We start from the raw sequence: 21571 nt of genomic DNA, 5'->3' as shown, positions 1-21571 counted from the left end.
TTGAAAAGTCAGCTGTTGTTCCTTTGAAGAAATCTTTTTTTCCTATCTCTTGTCAAGAGTTTTCTCTTTGGTTTTTGTAAGTTTTACTAGAGTATGCCTACATATGATCTGTTGTGCATTAATCCTGTTTGAGCTTTCTTGAGTTTCTCAAATCTGTGGACTGACATCTTTTATACAGTTTGGGAAATTCTTGGCTGTTATCTCTTAAAATACTATTTGAGTCTCATTCTCTCGTTCCTTTTCTCTTTAGCTCAAATTAAATGTAAGGTGTTTCCTTCGTGTGTAATACGTGTTTTATCCTCATTCCTGTATTTTCTTCTATTTTCTCCATGCCTCAGTCTGTTTTACTGAACTATTTTCCAGTCTACTAATCCTCTCTTCTGTGGTATCTAAATTTAGCAAATCATATATACTGAATAAATCAGTCTCTATTATTTTTCAGTTCTAAAATTCCTATCCATTATCTTTCTATAGGTAACAGTTCTCTGGTGAAATTCTCCATCTTGTCATCTATTCTCTTGAACATATTGGCTCAGTTGTTTTTTTTTTTTTTTTAAGTTTATTTATTTTTGAGAGAGAGAGAGAAGCAGAGAGAGAGGGAAATAGAGAATACCAAGCATCTTCCATGCTGCCAGCACAGAGCCCAATGTGAAGCTCAAACTCATGAACCGTGAGATCATGACCTGAGCCAAAATCAAGAACTGGACACGTTAACTGAGCCATCCAGGCGCTCTGGCTCAGTCTTCTAGAATCAGTTTCCTACTACACCAAAATCTAAATTACCTGCGTGTTTCTATTGGTTTTTTTCTCTAGGTTTTTGATCATTTGTCATACATGATAATTTTTTATTAAATGCTAGATAACGTCAATGCAAACTGTAAGAGCTCTAGAAGATATTCCCTCCTTCCAAAGAAGATTCACTTTTCTTTTAGCAGATAGAATGGGAACAGATCATGCTGATGCAATTAGAAGCTGAGAAGATCTGAGGATGGATTTTCTGCTTTTTTTAAGTACATACCGTCAACCAAACACTTTTACTGTGGGATACAAAATACAATAAATGTACTATAATTCAATAATTAGCAAGAGTTCATGCTACTTATGAAATGTACTTGGGCAGTTTCCATATTACAGATGGTCTTCCATATACATGTTTATATGAATTTTACCTTTCTTGGATTTTTTTCCTCTACCAATCCTGGGCCCTCTATTTGCAGGCCCCTTCCAAGTCCCTGAAAAACCTTCCCTGCAATGCATATAGGCACATGTGTGCATTCTCTGTCTCGACCCACATTAGAGATTTAAGATGATGGCCTAGAGAACAGGGAGTGAGGAAGGGAGCAATGCCCTGCCCCAATGCTGTTTCTAAGAACTAACAGCTATCAGTGGAAAGCTTCAAAGGCAAAATGGAAGAACGGGAAATGAAGTGAACAGCGATTCATTCTTTAGTCAATTTTGGACATCAAAAAAGCGTCAAATAACTGTAAAATGAATGAGTTTAGGAAAGTCATTTAATTTATTAATTCTAAGACAAAAATAACACTGCAAGTATCTTTCTCCAAAGGAACTTAGCTAAGGAGATGACTTATTTTCTGCCAGAAGAAGAGAATTTTCCTTTCAAATTAGAAAAAGTTAAAAAGCACTCTGGCTTTTGCATTTGTTAGTTTCCAAATGTTAAGATATTCCTTATGGTTCTAAACAAAGAAACAAAAACAGGTTTTGAAAATAAGACTTCCTGAATCCATTCAGGCCTAACAGATGATCTAAACTCTCTGTATGTTCAATGAGGGCACCACACTGTCTGTTATATTCAGGATACAGTATTCCCTTATTTGGTGTACCACAGATGTCCAAAATAATATTTGCTAAATAAATCATCACATCAATGAATTAAGAGAAAACTGACATAGTACTTTCTTTGCTTTAGTTTATTATTAAAACTATATTTTAAACTATTTTTAAATAATTTAGTCATAAAACTGACACTAATATGTTTTCTTAGTTCCATACAGCCTTAATAGAAGTACGTTGAAAGATGGAAGTATAAACAAAAACCCAAATTCAAGGATTTTATGATTTAGGGACTGACTTTTCATCTGTTGCCAGACTTTGCCCCTCACGAATTAAATAAATATTCTCTGGTCTATTTAGAAATGAGTACATGAACAATGAAAAAGAAGTAATACAGTTCAGTCCACCTTGCAAAGTAATCCACACGGGCAATATGCAGTATTTGCACAGGCCCGAAAAGAGTGCCTGTCACAGAATAGGTACTCAAGAAATGCTAGTTGCCATTTTTAACATCATATAGCAGGAGTCACTGGTAAGAAGCAACACAAATAATGCCCAGAAAAAAACATCAAATACTACTGGTATGTGAACAGAAATAATAAGATAGGGCTCTACAACATGGGTGAGAGGCATCTATCTGCAGGTTTTTCAATTAAGCAAAACAGCAACCTCGAGTAACAATTGTGGAGATATAAAGGAAAGCCTTCCCAGTGGCAATGACCTGTGTAAGGGAGAAAAAAAGAGATACAAGCAGAGAACTGGAAGCAAAGGAAACAATGTGTGTGAAAAGAAAATGTAGACTTGTAGCTGTATGGTGCCTATTCAAAGACCTCCCTTCTGGGGCGCCCAGGCTAAGGTTACACTGAAGGTTGCCGGAGAGGGCAAAGGGCAGGTCATGGAAGGCCTTTATGTCACACAAAGGAATACGAATGCAATTGGCAACAAAGAGCTAAAAGACTCTAGCCTAAGCTAATATTAACTGAAAAACAGGGCAGCTATAGCATCTGGGGCCTCTAGGAAAAAACAGACAATTCTGGAACAATTGAAATCTACAACCATACTTATTTAAAACCAAAGGAAATGAAGATGAAGGCAAATTTTAAGAAATCTGTAAATATTAATCAAGAAACATTACATAAGACATTTATAATCAACACCGTCCACCTTTGATATACCAAGCTCCCATGTGCAAACATCCAGCAAACCTGACTTGATCCAACGCTGTCTTTTCTCTTCCAATTAAAGTTAGTTCTTAAGAAAATAAATTTTTGCTTTGAAAGACTACTAAGTTTAGTAAATTCACCCCATGCTTTTTACTCATGAGAGTTCACATCAAAAGATCATTTTTCTTACGTTGTTTGGAAACCACAAAATGCTTCAACAAAGATTTATTCCCCAACTACTGCATGTCAATTATGGCCACTAAAAGCAAGGACAGGAAAACAAAAGAATGAAATTCACACTTTAAAAGCACCCATTCCAGACAATATTTTGGGTGATTGTAGCTCATTAATCCTGACCAAAAACTTCCTTCCATTTACATACAAGTCTCCTAAACCTCAGAGCCCCTAAATAAAGGGTCTAGAATGTGGACCCCAATCTGACTTGAAAAGCTCATGTTCTTTCTCAGATGCCATGAACATAAACATAAATAAGACACCGCTTTTGCCCTCACCAGCTTAAACTTGGGAGGAGACATGCTTATAATATATAGTTCTTTTGCCTAAAATATTCTCCCCTCCCCTGAATCTTCATTTGACAAACTCTTCTCTCAAACTGAAATTCAAACGTCATCCAGTTGAAGAAATTTACATCAGTTCCCTTAGGCACAGCTGTCTTCTACCCTCCTCTGAGCTCTGGCATGTGTCTTCAAATCTCTGTAAGGAATGTATCAGGTAGCACATGGCGGCTCTGTTTACAGATCTGATCTTGGGTGGTCAAACTGTGTTCATCTTCACTCCCCTGGGCCCCAGGCACAAAGTGGCCAATGAAAAAATGCTGGGTAAATGAACAGAAGGTGGAAATCACCCAAAGAGAAGTGCCAGTTTAAACTCTGAATGTGCACAGAGGCCTCTTTGGGAAAGTGTATAAAAAAAGAAAAGATGGCTCAGGACGGGAAATTGGGAAAGGTCTACAACTAGGTGGAGGAAAGAGAAATCAACTAAGAAAGAACAAACCAAGGAGAGAAACAGAACTGGACCACAGAACTGGGGCATGGTCACAAAGTGGATGGAAATCAATGGTCTTAAATCACTGTAGAAGCTCAAGGAAAATGAAAAGAAAATGACTGATGAAAATGGATAGGAAATTAATGATGACCATGAAAGGAACAAGTTTAATTTTTTTTTTTTTTTTAGTTTATTTATTTTGCAAGAGAGAGCAAGCAGGGGAGGGGCAGACAGAGAGAGAGGGAGAGAGAATCCCAAACAGGCTCCACACTGTCAGCGCAGAGCCTGACACAGGACTCAGTCTCATAAACTGTGAGATCATGACCTGAGCCAAGATCAAGAGTCAGACGCTTAACCAACGGAGACATCCAGGCACCCCTGAAAACAACAACTTTAGTAGAATGGTGGGTTGGAAGCCAAACTGAAGAATCTAGATCACTATCAAGAAATAGGCAGTGGGTCCAAAAAAGTTTGGCTATAAAGAAAGAAGAATAGAGCGCCTGGGTGGCTCAATTGGTTAAGTGTCCAACTTTGGCTCAGGTCATGATCTCACCAGTTTGCAAGTTCGAGTCCTGCTTCAGGCTCTGTGCTGACAGCTCGGAGCCTGGAGCCTGTTTCCAATTCTGTGTCTCTCTTTCTCTCTCTCTGCCCCTCCCCTGCTCATGCTCTGTCTCTAAGAAGTAATAAATAAATGTTAAAAATTTTTTAAAAAGACTTTCTTTTCCTTAGAAAGAGGAGTAAAACAGAAGAATAGAAAAGTATGCACAAAACAGGGATCTGTACACTTAGAAAAATACACCCCTGTGCCTGACTTTGGAGTACAGATTCAGCCTTATGCTTCTGTATCTACCAGAGAACTGAAATCATGTCCAACACAAAGTGCCAAACATAGAGATAACACACGTAGGAGAAACAGCTAACATTTAAGATGATCAAACCAACATTTGAAATATCAACAATATCAAAGGATGGATGGAAAACAAAAGGTAAAAACTAAAGAAATAATTCAAAGTCTTTTATTGATTGGGCTTAATTATTTAGGAGGAGTATGACCCAGTAGTTCACAGATACCATTTGAAGAATTTTTCTCATCTTCTGACCCAATAAATTGTACAATTGTACAATAAATTGTACTCTGAGAATTTAAACTTAAGGATACAATACTAAGAAGGGAGCCTGGCTGGCTCAGTCGGTTAAGCATCTGACTCTTGATTTTGGCTCAGGTCATGATCTCATGGTTTGTGAAATCTAGCCCCATGTGGGGCTCTCTGCTGATGGCACAGAGACTGCTTGGGATTCTCTCTCTTCCTCTCTCTCTGCCCCTACCCTGCTCACTCACACACACTCTCTCTCTCTAAAAAAATAAATAAATAAAATAAACATTAAAAAAAAAGGGAAACAGGGGTACCTGGGTGGCTCAGTCGGTTAAGTGTCCGACTTCAGCTCAGGTCATGATCTCGTGGTTTGTGGGTGCAAGCCCTGTGTCAGGCTCTGTGCTGACAGCCGGGAGCCTGCTTCGGATTCTGTGTCTCCCTCTCTCTCTGCCCCTCCCCTGCTCATACTCTGTGTGCGTCTCTCTCTCAAAAATAAACATTTAAAAAAAAAATAAGGAAACAACCCTAAGAAATAAAAGTTATGTATTTGAAGATGTTCTCCACAGTATTATTTATTTTTTATTTAAAGAAAATTTTTAATGTTTATTTGCTTTTGAGAGAGAGAGAGAGACACAGACTATGAGCAGGGGAGGGGCAGAGAGAGTGGGAGACACAGAATCCAAAGCAGGTTCCAGGCTCCAGGCTCTGAGCCGTCAGCACAAAGCCCAACATGAGGCTCAAACTCACAAACAGTGAGATCATGACCTGAGCTGAAGTTGGATGCTCAACCGACTGAGCCACCCAGACGCCCCTCCACAACATTATTTAAATAACAAAAAAATTATAAATAGTTAAAATGCCCTATAACATAGGAAAGCTATTAAAAATAAAAAATATCCACCCAATGAAACATTAGGCAGTACTTAAAAGTGATGATTTATTCAATCACTTTCTGAGTGCATTAACTTGTGTTTAGAAATCTTAGTAATAAATGAAGATAATATTTATAGTAAATAAAAGATCATAATACTAAATCATACACACATAATATGATTATTGTACATTCATTGTATAAAGGCATTTTGAAAAGCAGGTAACAAAGACACAAAACGCTAAGAGGACAATAGGACTTACATTAGGTAATGAAGTAAATGTACTGCCCATGTGACATTCAACAACATGCTTTCTCAACAACAAAAACAATAATAAATAACCTCCTTCAATAACAAACAAAAACAACCTGGGCATATACAACTCAGTAACTGCCTGCAACCTTTTTTTTTCATTTTTTCCCACTCAGATGGCAACTCTTCCCTCTCACTCTCCCAAAGGAAGAGAAAAACAGTCATCAGGGAGAGAAAAAGGATAATCAATGGCAACAGCTCCAGAAGCAACACCCAGAGCCAGCGGCAGGCTCAGGAGAGGGCGCTGCACCTAATCCTCGTGGTTTCAGGTGCTCGACACGTTCAGAGAAACTTCTCTAGGACCGAACTGCTACTGAAAGCATAGTCTTCCCACATACAACATTTTATAAAAGGGAACTTTTGATGCTCCGGAAGTAACTCACAAAACAATAAAGCAAAGGGTCAGCAATCCACAGGCTAGATGACTGAGGGGTACCATTTTGAAATGCCCAAAATAATGACCTGCGTGTGAAAAGGAACAGAAGCAACAGACATCATATACTGCTCATACAATGGACGAAATACCAAAGAACACAGGACATTTCAGGGCCAAAATTGTGTATATATTCACAAGACTAATTCCTTTTGAACCGAAAAAGTTTAGGGACAGTATATTTTAGTGATACGTTACAAAAATCAATTTTTACTAAACATGGAGTCCCCAGATGACCCAATAATTCTACTCTTAGGTATACAACCAAAAGAACTGAAACATGGATTCACACAAAAACTTGTTCATGAATGTTCATAGCAGCATTATTCATAATAGCCAAAAAGTGTAAGCAATCCAAATGTCCATGAACTGATGAAAAGATAAAATGTGGCACATTTGTACAGTGGCATATTATTCAGACATAAAAACGAATAAAGAATTGATAAATGCTCTAACATGGATGAATATTGAAGACATGCTAAGTAAAGAACCCAAGCACAAAAGAGAAATACTGTATGATTCCATTTATATGAACTGTCCAGAACAGAGTCATCTATGGAGACAGAAAGAAGACTAGTGGTTCCCAGGGTCTGGGAGGGAAGAGGATGGGAAGTGAATGTTTAATGAGGATAAAGTTTCTTTGAGGGATGATTAAAATGTTCTGGAATTAGACAGTGGTGATACAACACTGTGACTTTAAATCACTAGATTGCACTCTTTAAAGTGGTTTTAACCACATTCAGATACCACCTCATGCCAGTCAGAGTGGCCAAAATGAACAAATCAGGAGACTATAGATGCTGGCGAGGATGTGGAGAAACAGGAACCCTCATGCACTATTGGTGGGAATGCAAACTGATGTAGCCGCTCTAGAAAACAGTGTGGAGGTTCCTCAAAAAATTAAAAATAGATCTACCCCATGACCCAGCAGTAGCACTGCTAGGAATTTACCCAAGGGATACAGGAATGCTGATGCACAGGGGCACCTGTACCCCAATGTCTATAGCAGCACTTTCAACAATAGCCAAACTATGGAAAGAGCCTAAATGTCCATCAACTGATGAATGGATAAAGAAATTGTGGTTTATATACACAATGGAATACTACGTGGGAATGAGAAAGAATGAAATATGGCCTTTTGTAGCAACATGGATGGGACTGGAGAATGTTACGCTAAGTGAAATAAGTCCAATAGCATAGGGGAAAAGGAAAAGTCATACAGAGAAAGACAGATACCATAGGTTTTCACTCTTACGTGGATCCTGAGAAACTTAACAGAAGACCATCGGGGAGGGGAAGGGGAAAAAAAATAAAAAGAGGTTAGAGAGGGAGGGAGCCAAAACATAAGAGACTCTTAAAAACTGAGAACAAACTGAGGGTTGATGGGGGGTGGGTGATCGGTATCGAGAAGGGCACCTGTTGGGATGAGCACTGGGTGTTGTATGGAAACCAATTTGACAATAAATTTCATATTAAAAAAATAAATAAAGTGGTTTTAAAAGTAAACAAAAATAAAATGATTAAAATGAGGATTTTATCTCAATAAAATCATTACTCTAATCATTTTTAGCATAATCTAACCTCTCTTACCAAAGTAAATGTCAGAATGAAAAGATAATTCCAATATAAATAATAAATCATTTTTATAATGTGGGTACCCTATTTATTAAAGAACAATATATCCTTTTGATAAACTCCAAACATAGATATTTGAACAGTTTCAGACTCCCTTTGTTTAGATTTTCTTCTTCTAGCTCTTTACCCTTCCAGCTATATTATGCTTTTTCTTTAAAATCTCATCTGATGCAATAGCATATGACAGAATAGCATAGGGGAAAAGGAAAAGGAATAATGATCACATTATTAGAAGGTTTTTCATACTGTGGACTGTTTCAAACAAAATTTTGAAAACTGAAATAACTTTTCAACATACTCTAAGTTTACTTTTGCAAAAAGACTGTAACATGTTGCAAACTACGAAAAGCAGGCCTCAAACAGTGGGTTAGGAAAAAAGAAATAGAAAACCTAGGTCATAACAAACATGTATGAAACACATTCTAAGAGGTAATTTCTCAGGAAAAAAAATTTGAAACTGGAGATTAATAGAAATGACATGATTATTTGAACCTAATATAAAAATCATCTCCTAAAACAAATCTTCTAAAAATGGGAAAGGAGGTGGATTACATGACACTTATTGATTGGAATAAAAACAACTTATGATAAAGATTGAAATCAGGGCGCCTGGGTGGCTTAGTCGGCTAAGTCCCCGACTTCGGCTCAGGTCATGATCTCACAGTCCATGAGTTCAAGCGGCACATCAGGCTCTGTACTGACAGCTCAGAGCCTGGAGCCTGTGGCAGATTCTGTTTCTCCCTCTCTTTCTGCCCCTCCCCTGCTTGCACTCTCTCTCTCAAAAATAAACATTAAAAAAAATTTTTTTTAAAGATTGAAATCTTTTTTCAATAAACTAATTAGTAAATTTTTTTCCAAATACACCTATAAGAATAATCTCTCAGTCCTTCTTTGCTAGCTAAACGGAGAAAGGAAGTATGTGTGTGTGTGTGTGTGTGTGTGTGTGTGTGTGTGTGTGTGTGTGTGTGTCTTTGATCAGGGGGGAGGTGGTCAGAATCTAATTCTGCTAAAATAAGGAAATCATTACTCCCACAAATCTCTGAAGACCCAACAAGTCACACTGCACCCACAACTCTTCCCCAGGACTAGCTATAATATAGTAATGTCATATACACCTTCCTCCTTTCTCTACAATGCTTTAGTAGTTTTTATTTTAAAAGAAAGAAAAGTTAATTATTTAATTATCCACCATCAGTGCTTCTCAAAATTTAAAGTTCATACAAATCACTTGGGGATCCTGTTAAAACACATACTATTCACACTGGTGGCTGCCAGAAGGGAGGCGGGTGAGAGGATGGATGAAATGGATAAAGGGATTAAGAGTACAGTTATCTGGATGAGCACCGAGAAATATACAGAATATTTGAGTCATTATATTGTACACCTGAAACTAACATATCACTGTATGTTAATTATACTCAAATTAAAAAAGAACTAAAAACAAAAACAGTCTTATTCAGTGGGCCTTGGGGTACAGCCTGAGATTCTGCGATGCTGCTGGTACGTAACACACTTTGAGCTGCAGGGATCAGGAAGGAATACCACATCCAACACCAGGTACGTACTGCAGAGGACAGGCAGACGGCCCAGAGCCAATATACCCAGGGGCTGCAAGGCCCAAGCTCCTCAACGTCAAAAGCCAACTACGTCTTATCCCAAAGGATCTGAGACTACGGTCTTTACAGACTGAAGATACTCCATTGTAGCACATTACAAACAATGAGACCTCACTCCGATGGTTACAGAAAAAGAAGTGACTGTGCACCAAGGATTCCAACAGTACCCAGGCTCGTCTTGGCTTCACACAGCAAGATGTGCGTACTCACCTCTACGACTGGTCTCTGCACCCAATGAGCAGGAACCTCTGACATGGTTGACAAGGACTCATCTCCAGCCATCCCTCTTCCCCTCACAGCCTCCATTCCCACTGTAATAAACAACTTTCAGGATTTAGAGCAGGCCAGGCTCTCCCTTCCATCAAGCCTCTAGTTCAAACTTACTTTACATTCAGACTTCATCTCCTCCAGAAATTTCTTTCCCAAAACACTCTTTGAGACTCGGCAGGCTAGCAGGGTGTTGCACAGTGCTCTAGGACTCCACGGCTGCACTCACCGCTCTGTATCGCTCCACTTGACAGACAGTCTCAGCCTGGGTTCCTCAAGGAAATCAAGCCCTTGTACACTAAGGCACCCACTATGCGTAACAAAGAAGCTTCTCTACTTTGAATCTAGAATGGCACTATTTAAGTACCACCTTTGGAAGAACTGAAAACACAGGCACTCAAGTCACTTTCTATGTTATGCGGTTTAGAACCAGATCCTGCCTATCTTATTCCATACCATGTTCCTAAGGTATAGCGTGTTGCCTGACTCACAGCAAGCACTCAACAAAACCTTGATGGAGGGGGGACCTGGGTGGCTCAGTCAGTTAAGCATCTGATTCTTGGTTTCAGCTCAGGTCATAATCTCATGGTTTCGTGAGTTCAAGCCCTGCACCGGGCTCTGCACTGGCAGCTCAAAGCCTGCTTGGTATTCTCTCTGTCCCTCTCTCTCTCTGCCCCTCCCTCACGTGCACTGTCTCTATCTCTCTGAAAATAAATAAATAAACTTAAAAAAAAAAAACCACCATATTATTAGAATAACTCTAAAAAAACAAATCACATAATCCAGTCAACTAACTTCCCAGAACCCATGGAGATAAAGACTCTTTAGAATTTTCTGCTTAAAAAACAAAACACTCAAGAACTAAAAGCTCCAATTATTGAGATGGAGTCAAAATTGGAAGACCTTTCGCAACACCGATGTCATGCTGTTTAAGGCTAAGAACGAGGGGCCTGTGTTGAGTCCTATAGTGCTTGCTAGGTCAGGCGGGGCAAGGGCCTTCGTGAGGCCTAACCAGGCCTCTAGAACTGGGCTCCACAAACTACTGCTCATAGGCCAAACCCAGCTGTTTTTGTACATGAAGTTTTACTGGAATATAGCTGTTTCCAGGCTACAGAGGCAGAGTTCGGAGGTTGTGACGGAAACTTATGGTCAGTAAAGCCTATAACATTTACTATCTGGCTTTGACAAAAGTTTGCTAACTCCAGTTCTAGAATGCTACCAAAAAAGTCACCATCGGGACGTCTCCCTTCTCCTGGCCAACTGTCCCCAGTGCATTTGCTCCTAAAACCTGATCTGGTTTTCTAGAGAGCAGGTCCCTGTCTCCACCTCCATTCTGTGTGCTGTGTTATCACTTCATTCTTTTTTAATTTTTGTAACCTTTATTTTTGAGAGAGAGAGAGAGAGACAGAGTGTGAGCAAGGGAGGAACAGAGAGGGAGACACAGAATCTGAAGCAGGCTCCAGGCTCTGAGCTGTCAGCACAGAGCCCGATGCGGGGCTCAAACTCATGAACCACAAGACCATGACCTGAGCTGAAGTTGGATGCCCAACCAACTGAGCCACCCAGGTTCCCCTCACTTCACTCTCTTACCATCCAAACCCAACCTCTTCGAGTACTCAATCTAGTTCATTCTCAGTAACTTGTTCTCAAATGGTAACTTTTGATCTGTGTCTTTACTAATTAAGTTTTAAGTAATTTGATGTATTTCGGAAATCTCTCACAAAGACAGACTATGAGGACCAGAAACCTCAGGCTCCGCCTCTGGGAAACCCAGCCTAAGGTACTGTAATTTAAGTTTTTCTCACATCTGCTATCCCTGTGTCTTTTATTCTTGAATCACTACCCTGTCTTAACCTCCTTCCAGTTCCCTAATGCCTGTATGATCACAGCTGAACTCCTTTACTAGCATAAAGACATTTCATGATGTGACCCCACCCACCCATCATCTATTAGCCTGGCCTCGTCTCCTGCCACATTAAATCCCTATCTTACATTTCAAGCTCCAAAACACTAAAATACCTGTAATTTTCCAAATCTACAATGTCCCTTTCCCTAGTTGCCTAAATTTATAATATAGTTATGCATATGCCCTAAATCATTACTTGTTTCCATAAAACATGGGATAAGATATATCTATTGAAATTTTTAAAATAAAAACTAAAGAGCAGTAGCAAGCAACAGTATCACAACACTACTAATAATGATAAACACCGTATGGTTTCTAAAAATTATCACACGAATGCCAGTACATTTCCTTAAAACATAATTTCCTTGCCTTTTATACCCCCAAACTGTACCATTAGCTTGATGCAAAGATCAACAAACTTACTTTGCATCACACGTTGTGCTTTCAAGCAAAAATTATAAAACTAGAGGTGACCTGAAAGACCATCTAGATCTTTCAGGTGTTTCTGAATTCCTCCTTCATTAATGGAGATGAATTTGTAGTAAGCGATACAGAAGCTGCTGACTGATCTCCATAGTGACCAATGGCATACACTTTTCAGATGGCTAGTCAAGAATGCAACATATGATCAACCTAATTAATGCAGTGTGACAGTCATGAGTGCAGTTCACCACGTATATGCTCCTATCCCTACTTGTAGACACTTGGTAGGACGACACTTCTTGGCCCTCCTGTGGTTGAGAAGGGCCAGGTGACTCATTCTAGCCAATGAGGTGTGAGTAGAACTGATGGGGTCATTTCTGGGCAAGGACATTTTAAATGTCCAAGGCTCTGTGGCTCTTTTCTGCCACAGAAAAGGGGAATACTCCTGTTAGCAGCTATTTCATTCAGCCTGGGCTCTGGGCTGAAGATAACACAAGGCAAGGCCCTAGATGATCTTGATGGGCAAACAGCATGGGTACAAAATAAACAATGTTGTTCCACAGTATAACCTTAGCTATCACAACCTTCCAGCAGTTTAGATCCTTCAAAGGAATGCATAGTGAGACACCAACATTTTACATCAACATTTTATTTCTACTGTAAATAAATGTTATCAGTGGTAAATTCAAGAGCTGGGAATAGTAAGTTTGAGTTATTACGTGCTCTTGACCAAACAATGCCTCTCAGTCTTCATTTCAAGGAAGAATAATAGTAATAGTTGACATTTCTTAAGCACTTAACAATGTGCCAGCATTGCTAAAAGTCCTTCATCTACATTAAGTCATTCCATACAATGAACGTGAGTTTCACCAAACCATCTCCATGGAGTTACGGAGGACTGAATTAGTTTTCTAGAAAATAATCCTGAAATATTAATTGGGAGTTTCCCAGCACAAATAAGCTACTCTATCCTTAAATGATACATTCCTTATTTCAGACATTTCAATTTGAATTACGGAGATCTGAAGGCATGTTTAGAGCAGGCAAGAACCTGAAGTATTTGATCCCAGCGCTGGCAATAATGAAGAAGAAAAGATGATTGTTAAAAATCGGTTTGTGTATATAACAATTTTGGGAAAATCTGATCGTGGTAGTAGATATACCTTACCTACCATATTGCTACGGGTGGAGGCTCCAAAGACCTTGCCCTCCATCATTAAGTACCTTCCAAGTCTTTTTCGGGCCTGTCATACAGGCCAGGAAACCAAACAGTTCTAAGAAATCCTAATTCCACTGGAATTGAGAACCATCCAAAATGATAGTGGTTATATAAGAGACTGGATTAAGTATAATCTAGTATGATGGATGCATATTTAAAGAAGAACTTGGAAGACAAAACTTTAAAACAATCACTTGAAGGAAAAGTTAGTTGTCAAAGGAAACAATTTACTGTACGAGACCGATTTCGTGTGACCATAAGAAGGTTTGGAACAGCCACTGAAAATTAGGGATTAAATGTGCACTTTGATTTTTTTGTTGTTTGTTTAATTTAGAACAAGAGTAGTAACTCCTATCAACGCTTCCTTTATTCTTTCAAACCCATTAGTTCTTTCTTTCTGTGCCAATCTCTTCTAAAATACCCATCCGTACTTCTATTATTCCTTTGCTGAAGTGTAAGTATCTTTGCATAACAGTAAGTTTTCTTAGTAACTGTATAACAGACCTGTTAAGAAATACAGAATAATTATCCCTGCTTCTCCACCCTCCTTAATTCATGCATAGACTTTGCTCTATTGAAAATTAAGTGAAATAATCCTGTTCTAAGAGAAAATTAGACTTCACTAACAAAGTGCTTAATTGATTTATTCCAACTATATCTCTCTGTCTGATGCAAGTGCTCTCAACAAATACCTAAGGGATAAACGAATAGCATTATAGGTTTCCCAGTGGCTATCAATATATCAAATCGACTCCAGCCTTTCTTACTATAGTTTTAAATATTCAGACAAAAAATATAGGAACTAATTTTGAATGAGTAGAAATTTCACTTGACATCTACCTCTGACTCTTTAGCTAATCAGCTTCTGTTTCACACTGTAGAACAGTCTAATTTTAATATGCTCTTATCCTCCTCCTTTACTCTGATTTTCCCTGGGTCACTCACTATGGCTGCATCAACTAAGCTGCTCACCCTAGTTCACAATCAAGCAAGGTAGGCAACATTCAAACAGCTTTGGCTCCTCCTCTAAGAGGCCTTAGCTTTTAACCCACCTCCCAGATCCAAGACACCAGACCTTAATTCTGGGCTCCCAAATCTCCTTTGGTACAACAACAACACAAAAAAGGCCCAGAATTCTGGCTCTCAGGGTTGGTCTCCTGCTTTGGTTCTTGCTCCCAATACTGCTCTAGCCAATTCTCCTAGCATGGCAATCAAATAGCATCCTTGACTCCAGCCCAGGGGCCAGCTCCACCAGCCTGTTTATATTGAGAGAGTCCTATGTCTCTGAAATTAGTCCTATGTCTCTGTCAGAGAAGGACCCACCTCTACCATGGCAACTGCCTACCTGCCTTCTGAACACCTGTGCCACATGCCCCACGAGTTTGTGATCTACTCTCAGGTCAGGATGACAGCTGGGTCTGTAACCCCTTGTTCAGCAGGCTGTAGCTCTTGAGGTAACTTTATAATTGGGTCAGCTCTCTCAGTATCTGATCCGCTATCTAGAGCAGATGTCTGGTAAGGTTATGGCACATTCCCAACACCTGCCTTCATAATGCCCTGAGAAGCTATCATGCCTCTCTAGTCTTAAGACAGAACCACTAGAATTCTAATTAATTTTTTCTAAAGCAGCTATTTTCTAAGAATTAATACTAAGCCTTTGGTCATTTCAACTGTTACAATTATCCTCTTTACCCACGATGGGAACTCAAGATACTACCTAATGCTAAGGTATATATTACTATTTCCTGGATTTATGCTGATTTTTATGATACTTGACAATTTCTATCTACATATCCAATAACTCTCTTCTTTTTATCTCTGAAATAACAAATAATAATGAGCTCATGAAATTCAGAGATGTGAATCTGAATCCCAACTCTGTCATTCTCTAGTTATATATTCCCTAAATAAGTAAAATGTGTAAGCTAAGACTCAAGTTTCTCATTCACAAAACTGGAATAGAGACAACAGCAGACTAAAGAGTGGTATGATGCATTAAATATAGTTCCTGGTACATAGCAAGCCCTAAAAAGTTAGCAATCATCCAACATCCGCAGGGTTTATATATTTGTGATGCACTATATTGGGCTACTAAAAGAAGGAAAATAACAGGTTAAACTTATTATAGTTAACAAAAAAGATGAAGGACAAAGTTGTTTAATGATTATGGAGATGAACTTAATGGGACAAAGGGAAGAAAAGGAAAAGAGAATGCAAGAGGCAGGGTGAAGATCAAATAAATGGCAAAGGGAGTGTTTACAGAGCAAAGAGCAGTATCTGTGGGGCTTCTGCAAAAGGGGCCAAGGCCAGGGGCGCCTGGGTGGCTCAGCTGGTTGGGCATCCCACTCTTGATTTTGGCTCAGGCCATGATCTTGTGGTTCATGGGTTTGAGTCCCACGTCAAGCTCTGCATTGACAGTGCAGAGCATGCTTGGGATTCTCTCTCTCCCTGCCTCTCCCTCTCTCTCTCTCAAAATAAACTTAAAATGGGCGGCGGGGGGCAGGGGGGGGCTGGCCCACAAGGCTGTTGGTCTTCTTGGAAGGCAGGGACTGGAGAAGTTTTTTTTACCAGTCTCTAGGAGAGTTGGGAGGGCCGCACTCAGCCGATGGCACAGCAGGGACAGAGAGCCTTACTCCACGTGTTCCTCCCCGAAAGTGGAAATTTTCACAATCCTCTCTTGCCAAATCATTCTCAACCCAAGTCATTCTCATCCTAAAACAAAACAAAACCTCTCTTCTCCCTTCCCATCTTCTTTCTCTTTTAACTTTTTTTAATGTTTATTTATTTCTGAGAGAGAGAGAGAGAGAGAGAGAGAGAGAGAGAGAGAGAGAGAGAGAGAAAGTGTCAGAGAGAGAGAGAGACCCACAAAATCCGAAGCAGGCTCCAGGCTCTGAGCTGTCAGCACAGAGCCCGATGTGGGGCTCAAACCAATGAACTATGAGATCATGACCTGAGCCGAAGTCAGACACTTAACCAACTGAGCCACCCAGGCGCCCCATCCCATCTTCAAACCTTAGTGCAGATGGAACCTCCTCTAGGAAACCTTCTCCAGTCCTCTCATAAGAGTTTGGTGCCCCATAATGACATGTATTTCTTTCTATTTTGCAAACCATACTACAGTTGTTCCCATCCCCATCCCATCCAGCCTACAAGCTCCTTAACAGCAAAGCCTGTGACCTTTCCCAGGCTGAACCTCCAGGATCTAGCACAGAACAGGGTGCAGGATGAGAAGCCAACAGGTACCTGGCGCAGTTCTGGGCAGAATCGTCAGGACCTGTGAAACAGCTCCTAATCATTTGGAGGACAGGTCTCCCCCCGCTTTGAAAATCTGAGGAAAACCAGACCCTCAGCCTAGAAAAATACACACACACATGCACACACTCACACAAAAGAAAAAAGAAACCCTATAAGAGGAAGAAGCTGAAAGTCATGAGATCTGGATTCTGCTCCCTGGCCCTGCCAAAAACTTCCAGTTCCTAAACAAGTCACTTAATGTCCCAATTGACAAAGTGAAGAAACTATCTTTTGTCCCTCAACTATCCTTCATTAGATGTCTGTAATAAAAACTACATATATATACTACAAAAGTGGAAGAATTCTAAAATTAAAATTGTTATATAAGAGCAAATTATTTTTTATGATTGCCTCACAGCTTGATTCTTTAACAGCTATCTATTTTGCCAAAAAACATGCTGTGAAATAAATTGACTATTTACTACTACAGCTAAAAGAATTGTTGTTTTTTCTAAAACCCCAAAGGCCCTGTAGTTTACATACCCAAGAGGGGGTGAGCACAACAAGCATAAAGAAGCAAAGATGAATAATCCAATTAATTCACATTTGCTCACACCATTGACTACAGATTCCTCTGACAACAATATGCTTTTGTACTAACAAACCTGTAATACAATTGGCCAGTATGCTTTGAGATGTTTATATTCTACATGTCAGGGATGCTTGAGGACAGTCTGAATATTCTCTTCTCTCTAGTTTGACCCTGTCACCAACAACTGTGACAGGTGGGCTACAGCCAGCAAGGCTTCCCGCTTCAGAATGGGAAGCTATGAAATACTCTAAGTAATGAGGCCCAAGAGACATACCTAGTGGGGCTGACTTTCATATAAAAAGCAATTATCAGGCAGTCACTGTGAAGATCCTTAGGAGCTCCACAGAAAACAAGTAAGTCAAGGAACCCTGGACCATCCTCTACATTTCAAACCTGCTGACAGCTGATGAGGGCCTATGCACACACCAAGGCAGTCCCTCGGTCATCTCCCTTAATCTACTGCCAGCAACTCAAAGGGTCCTCCTTGCCCGTCTAGGCTTTTCTCTGTATCCATACCAATCCCTGTTCATGAGAAAGGGCTCAGGATCCAGTAGATCAAAAAATGCCTTCCTAGATTTGAGCAGACCACATGGACTATGAAAGTCTGAGTCTGTGGACACCCATTTCTCTGCACCTCTGCCCCTCTGCGTCAGCCTGTTCCCTAAACCAAGCACAGCTGAAATTTTTGTTTTGTTTTTCAAAAATTATCTTTTTAATGTTTGTGATATGTGATATTCCCAATTTCATTCCTGATATTGGTGACCTGTGACTTCTATTTTTGTCAGCTGTACTTGAGGTTTATTGATTTACTAATTTTATTATAGAACCAATATTTGTTTTTCTGTTTTCAATTTCATTGATTTCTGCTTTAGACACAGATGAAAGTTAACTACCATGTTTCAAAGCCTCCTTGTCCAGGGGCACAGGTCTCTCCACAGTCTCGTCAGCTGACCTCTAAATGCTGGCTTACCCAAGAACTCGGTACTCAGCCTTCTTTTCTTTAGCTACACTCTCTAAGTGATCTCATCCACTACCTCGGATTTGACATTACGTATCTGCTGATGACTCCCAAATTTACATCTCTAGCTTCAATCTTTCCTTGGAGCTCCAGGCTCATTTGTCCAAATATCTTATTGTTTCTTTATTTTCAGTTATTTTTTACGGCTTTACTGAGGTATAACTGACATACAATAAACTGCATATATTTAAGGGCACCTGGGTGGCTCAGGCATTTGAGCATCCAACTCTTGATTTTGGCTCAGGTCATGATCCCAGGGTCAGGGAATCAAACCCCGCGTCAGACTCCACACTGAACATAGAAGCTGATTAAGATTCTCTCTCTCTCTCCCTCTCTCTCTCTCTCTCCTCCTCCTCCTCCTTCTCCTCCTCCTCCTCCTCTGCCCTTCTCCCCTGCTCACTCTCTCTCCAAAATAATAAAAAAAAAACAATTACATATATTTAAAGTACACAAATTGATTGGCTTTGACATACATACACAATTATGAAACTATCCCATCAAGATAATGAATATGTCCATCACTCCCAAAGCTCCCTTGAGGCCCCTTGGTAATCTATCTTTCTTACTCCTGCCCCAAGCAACCAATGATCTGCCTTTTGTTCATACAAATTAGTTTGTATTTTCTAGAGTTTTATATAAATGGACTCATACAAAGTGTATTCTTTTTTGCTTAGCTTCTTTCATCCATCATAATTTATTTTGAGATTTGTCCATGTTGCTGCATGTATCAATACTCCATTGATTTTTTTTTTTTAACTGCTGAGTTGTATTTGTCGAATAGGTATAGCAAAATTGGTTTTCATGCCTTCGGACATTTGGGCTGTTTCCAGTTTGGGGCTATTATCAAAAAAGCAGCTATGAACTCATATGTAAGTCTTTATGCAGACAAATGCCTTCATTTCTCCAAGGTAAGTATCCAGGAATGGAGTGGAATGGCTGGGTCATGTTAAGTATACACTTAACTTTTTCAGAAGTTGTCAAACTGTGTTCCAAAGTGAATATACCATTTATATTCCCACCAGCAGTGCATGAGAGTTCCAGCTGCTCCACACCCTTGCCAACACTGGTTATGGTCAGTCTTGTTAACATCAGCCATTCTAGAGATTTTATAGTTGTATCTTGTGCTTTTAATTTGTATTTTCTTAATGACTATGTCAAGCATCTTTTCCTATGCTTATCTGCTATCCATATATCTTATTTAGTAAAGTATCTCTCAAATCTTTAATACAGTTTTTAAACAGGCTGCCTGTTATTGACTAAAAGAGTTCTTTATAGTCTAGATAATAAAAATCTTTGGTCAGATAAATGTTTTGCCTTTTTGTAACAGTGTTTATTAAAAAGCAAAAGTTTATAATTTTAATAAAGTCAAATTTATTATTTCTTTTATGCTTCATATTTAAGAAATATTTGTTAAATCTAAGATCACTAAAAATTTCGCCTTTTTCTTATAGAAAGTTTATAGTTTTTACACAAACATTTATATCTACAGTCCACTTCAAGTTAATTTCTGTATATGGTACAAGGTAAGGGTCAAAGTTCATTATTTTTCATATGGCTACACAATTGTAATAGCACATTTGTTGAAAAGAGATCTTTTCCCCACCAAATTATTTTGGCACCATTGTAGAAAATCAAATAAATCATGTATGTGTGGGTCTACTTCAGGCCTCTCTACTCTGTTCCATCAATCTATATGTCTATCTTGACATTACCACACAGTTTGAGTATCAGAGCTTTATAGTAAGTCTTGAAATCAGGTGATAGACAGCCTCCAATTTTGTTCTTCTTTGTTTTGGCTATCCTAGGTCCTTTGCACAACTATGTAAATCTTAACATCAGCTTGTTAACATCTATAAAGAAGCCTGCTACAATTTCCTTTGGGACTGTGATGAATCCATGTATCAATCTGAATAGAATTGGTATCTTAGCAATACTGAGTCTTTTAATTCATGAGCATGATATTTTTCACCATTTATTGAGACCTTATGTAATTTTTCTCAGTTTATAAACTATAAAACGTTTATAGTTTTAGTGTACATGTCTTACACATCTTTGGTCACATTTTTCCCTCAGTATATCATAATTTTGATCCTATGAAAAAGATACTTTAATAAATTTTGAAATTTCCAATTTCTCATTGTTAATATATATAAGTACAATTGATTTTTTACATCAACCTTCTGGCCTTCAACCTAATCTCACTTATTAGTTCTAGCAGCTTTTTGTAGATTCCTTAGGATTTTATATATAGAAAATCATATAGTCTGAGATTAAATACAGTTTTACTTCTTCCTTTCCAATCCGAATGCTTTTCTCCCCTATTGCTTTACTGTACTGGCTAGAATCTCCAGTACAGTGTTGAATAAAAGGGATGAGAAGGGACATTCTTACCTCATTCCCAATATTGGAGGAAAAGCATTTAGCCTTTCTTCTTACTAAGAATGGGGTTAGTTATAAGTATCTCCTAGATGTTCTTTGCCAAATTGAGGAAGTACTCTTTTATTTCTAGTTTGCTGTGATTTTTTATTATGAATTATTGTGGACTTCTGTCAATTGTATTTTCTGCATCTATTGAAATGATGGCATTCAAATGAAATATGGTAAGTTTGGTCTGTTAACTAGGTGAATTACATGAAATTGCTTTTCAAATATTAAACTTTGCACTCCTGAAATAAACCCCATTTGCTCATGCTATATTACCCTTTTAGTATAATATGTTGTTGGATTCTATTGGCTAATATTTTGTTGAGGACTTTTTCAACCATGTTTGTGAGGAGTACTGGTCTATAGCTTTCTTCTCGTACAATGTCTTTTCCTGGTTTTGATATTAAGGCAATGCTGCCTTCTTAGAAGTTGGGAAAGGTTTCCTCCTCTTGCATCTTCTGGAAGTGTTTGTGTAGAATCGGGATTATTTCTTCCATAACTTAGTAGAATTTATGAGTAATGAACCATCTACGCCTCCATATATTCTCAACATCTCTATTAACATGT

The 21571-nt window shown here is 38.9% G+C and overlaps 1 protein-coding gene and 1 non-coding gene across 7 annotated transcripts in view; both read right to left on the bottom strand.

Moving 5' to 3' along the window:
• The window catches only part of DIS3L2 (DIS3 like 3'-5' exoribonuclease 2), a 348816-nt gene that overhangs the window by 254043 nt on the left and 73202 nt on the right, over window positions 1-21571 (bottom strand). The gene's annotated exons all lie outside the window — the stretch shown is intronic.
• LOC113598407 (small nucleolar RNA U3) lies at window positions 6345-6566 on the bottom strand. Its single transcript, XR_003419062.1, has one exon. It is a non-coding gene; the product is annotated as a small nucleolar RNA U3 (small nucleolar RNA).

The sequence above is a fragment of the Acinonyx jubatus genome, chromosome C1 (genome assembly GCF_027475565.1).
Source record: "Acinonyx jubatus isolate Ajub_Pintada_27869175 chromosome C1, VMU_Ajub_asm_v1.0, whole genome shotgun sequence".
Classification (NCBI taxonomy): Eukaryota; Metazoa; Chordata; class Mammalia; order Carnivora; family Felidae; genus Acinonyx; species Acinonyx jubatus.
The sequence above is the reverse complement of the archived record's forward strand: the minus strand, read 5'-3'. Positions and strand labels throughout refer to the sequence as shown.